We start from the raw sequence: 3,978 nt of genomic DNA, 5'->3' as shown, positions 1-3,978 counted from the left end.
CCCCCCAGCGGCCAGGAGAGGAGCAGACCAGCCGCGCCGCGTCCAGCTGGGAGACGGCCCCTGCCTGGGTGGGGTGGGGCAGGGAGCTCCCTCGGGCTGTGGCTTGGGGGCGGACGCTGCACGGGATGCAGACGGACTCGCGGGAGCAGCTGCCTCCATTATTTATTAATCTGCATTTTAAATAATATTGCAAATGGCCAAGCGTGGGGGCTGGGGCACGGCCCCGACTACGCGGCGGATCCCCGGCCTCTCCCAGTGCTCAGCCTGGCCGTGCCGACGCTGCAGCTGGAGAACGCTGCGTTCTCCGTGGCGATGCTGCTAGCTCGGCCAGGAGGCAGGTTGCAGCTTCTTGGATCTCCCAGGCTATGTCCCATCTCTCCCCGTCCCCCTTGTGGGGTAACCGGGCAGGTGCTGGAGCCTGCTGGACTGCAGGGGTCTGACTGACTGGAAACCTGCCGCGGGGTGGGTGAGGGGGTCCGGGCTGGGGAGGCTGAAGCTGCTGGCCGGGGGTGGGGGTGGGGGCTGCGGCTCTAAAGGACACTCTGTGGAACTGGAGACTGAATTTCCCTGAGTTTGTCGTGAGCTTTTAGGCAAGAAAAGGCCTGTTTGCACCTCCCGCCTTGTGTCTGCTTTGTGGCTCTTGCTGCTGGTTCCAGCGTGTGGGGAGGGCCCTGACCCGGGCCGAGGGTGGGGGGGTAAGATCCCGGGGCTGGGGGTGCTGGTTCTGGGCCTGCAGGAGGCAGCGATGGGATGCCCCCCCTTTCATTTCCTGCGCCCGCAGTTTCTACTGACTGAGCCCACAGTGTCAGGGAGGGAAGCTTCTCTAGCCCCCCCCCCCAAGCCTGCAGCCCCGCCCAGCAGGGGGTGCTAGGAGCAAGTGCCCCTCCCCCATCTGAGTCCCCTCCGGCCCCCGCCCAGCAGGGGGTGCTAGGAGCAAGTGCCCCTCCCCTATCTGAGTCCCCTCCGGCCCCCGCCCAGCAGGGGGTGCTAGGAGCAAGTGCCCCTCCCCTATCTGAGTCCCCTCCGGCCCCCGCCCAGCAGGGGGTGCTAGGAGCGAGTGCCCCTCCCCCCAGCCCAGGCCCCTGCAGTCCTGGCCCAGCAGGGGGCACTAAGGACTGAGTGATTCCCCCCACTGTCCCTGGCTGTTCCGAGCAGTGGGGGAAGGTTGGAAAGGGGAGGGTTGCGCTGATTCTTTACTAGACCCCTTGTGACGATGCTGCCCGTGGGAGCCAGCTGAGGTCATTCAATTAGGGTGAACTGCAAACAAAACGGGGCAGAGAAACCCCAAATGCTGGTGGATATTCCAATACTTAGATTTACCAACCAGCCCAAAACAGCTTCTGTAGTACCTCACTGGTTACTCAGACGTCCAAACAACGCAGTTCCCTTAAAGTGCCCAGCCTCAGGCCTCCGTCCAGACACACACGTCAGATATGATCTCATCATATAAAAGAAAAGGTTCTTCCAATCCCAAAGGATCAGCCACATACCCAGGTCCAATTATAACTTAGATCTTACCCACAATACATGCTATAGCCAATTCTTATTCACTAAACTAAAATTTATTTAAAAAGAAAAGAGAGAGAGTGTTGGTTAAAAGATCAATAGACAGACAGACTTGAATTCAATTCTTGAGGTTCAGATACATAGCAGAGATGAGTTTGTAGTTGCCAAAAGTCCTTTTAGAAACAGTCCATAGGTTATAGTCCAATGTCCATATTCAGGGTGACTCCAGTCAGTTCAGTCCAGTCAGACTCAATTCTTATGGCTTAGGGTTTCCCCTTCTTGAAACCCAAAGCAGATCTGAGATGAAGCAGGATCGTGTCCCAGGGTTTTTATACATTTCCAGCAGCCTTTTTGCCTGAGAAAACAATAGCTTAACTCTCCTTCTCCCAAACATCCTGGCAATTAGCACAGGGTAATTTATCCATTAAACAGTTCAGATACAGGTTACCACAACCTTCAAAGAGACATAGAGACAATAATACTATTTCACTCAAGTGTCTTCCTAAATGTTAATATTCCTTTTTTGATCTTTGAATCAAAGCTATAGCAATAGACAAGACTTGTTTGCTTATATCACAAGACCTGAGCAAACACCTCCCCTTCTACCTCTAACAACCCCGGCTGCATTTCAAAGCTCTATTCATTTACAGATCTTCCTAACCAGTCGCTAAAGTTTGGCCCTGGGTCAGGTCAGTCTGTGAGTTAATTAACTCTTTCTGGCCCTGTCACCTTTCAAGGAGATATTATATCACACTCCTAACGTCACACTTCTCTCCCTGCCCCTCGTTCCGGGCCCCATTCTCCCTCGGGCTGAGCTGTCTGGCCAGACTGTGCCCCCCAGGAAGCGGTGCAGTCTGCCCTCTAACCAACTGTCCATCTCGATTTGAGACCCAAACTCCAGTTCCACTAAATGCCACCGGCAGGCTGACAGCCCCTAGCTGGCAGAGCATTATAGTGCCTGCCTTGTCGACCTGTTTTCCCTGGCAGCTGCCTTGGAGGGACGGAGCAGAAACAGACAAAGCTGAGGTGTGTTAAAGAGGGGTAGTAGAGACCGGGAGGGGCGGGAGAGCAGCCGCTGCACTTTCCCTTGGTCACAGCACAGATACCACGGGGCACCCAAGGGAATTGACAGTCAGCAAAAGGGAATACTGTAGAGAATGCACATGTAGTCTGTGGAACTCACTGCCACTAGATTAAGAGCTGGGTAGGGTTAAAAAAGAATCCGATGTTTCTATGGAGAATGAGAACAGTACAAAGAAGCGACCTGGCAGGGCAGGTGCCAAGCCCAGTGGCTGTACCCAGGGCTGGGGGATGGCCTGTCAGGGCCTGTGCAGGCTCCTGTGCCTCCCCCAGAGGCAGCCAGTGCCAAGGAGCAAGCTACTCCAGGACACGGGGCTGCTCCAGGCTAGCAATCTCGCTGCCCGTCACTGCTGCTCCCCTGGCCTGGCTGCGGGGCCATGGGAATGGCTCTGCAGCCATGCCCCCGCCACAGCTCCTGGCCCCCGCTGGATGCCCTCAGGAGCATCTCTGGTTGCTATGGGGCCAGGGTCATTACACAGTGCGGCACTGGGGCTGTGGAACTGCCCTGGCCTCCCCCAGGGCTAATTACTGCAAGGAGGGGGTGGGGCAGGGGGGTGCCCGCAGCTGCCTCTGGTGGTGCTGAGCACAGGTCCCTGCCCATGGGGCATGCAGGAGGCTGTGCTCTGCCTTCTTCGTCTCTGCTCTTGGCACACAGCAGGGCTGGCTCCTATCCTCAGTGCCCTGGAACAGCCAGTGGCAAAGCCTTCCCCGCAGCAGCTGCCCCCTCCGGTTGGACCCTGTCCCTGCCAAGCCGGGCCCCACGCACTGGCAATACACCTTGCGAGCTGCTCGCCAGAGGCCCCTTGTCCCAGGGCTGTGAGCTTGGAGCACCAGGAGACCCGGCACGTACCAAACCGAAGGCTGTGGGATGGGAGCTCAGTGATGGGGCTGGGCAATGGCCTTGGGGTATGGGATGGTCCTGGGTACAATGCCAGGCCCAGGCTTGTGCTCCAGAATCGGAGCTGCCCCCTAAAGAACAGCTCTAGCCCCATGGCGTGGGAAAACCTCGCAGACGGGCCCCCGGTAACCAGGGCAGGAGGCCTGCCTGAGTCTGCAGAGAGCCTGAAGCAGGAGGGCGGAGGGGAATGGCGGCTCGCGGCTGGAGCAGACCTGGCAGGTCTCTGCTGGCAGCTGGGGGCAGGCTGCTGCCGCGGGAGGCTCATCTGGGGCGTGCATGGACAGGTGAAAGGGATCCTGGCAGCTCGTGTGCAGGGCGTTCCCGGGCTGGCTGCTCTGTGGGTGGGGAGGGCGGTGACGAGCCGGCAGGAGGAAGGGGCTGACCCCCCCCCCATCCGCAGGGCGCCTATAAGTGCAGCAATTAACGGCTCTGTCTCCTGAGCAACCACTAATGGAGCCCCTGGCGGGGGCCCAAGGCCCTGCTGCTGGGCGGGG

Source organism: Emys orbicularis, chromosome 10 (assembly GCF_028017835.1).
Source record: "Emys orbicularis isolate rEmyOrb1 chromosome 10, rEmyOrb1.hap1, whole genome shotgun sequence".
Lineage (NCBI taxonomy): Eukaryota > Metazoa > Chordata > Testudines > Emydidae > Emys > Emys orbicularis.
This window is presented reverse-complemented; position numbering follows the sequence as displayed.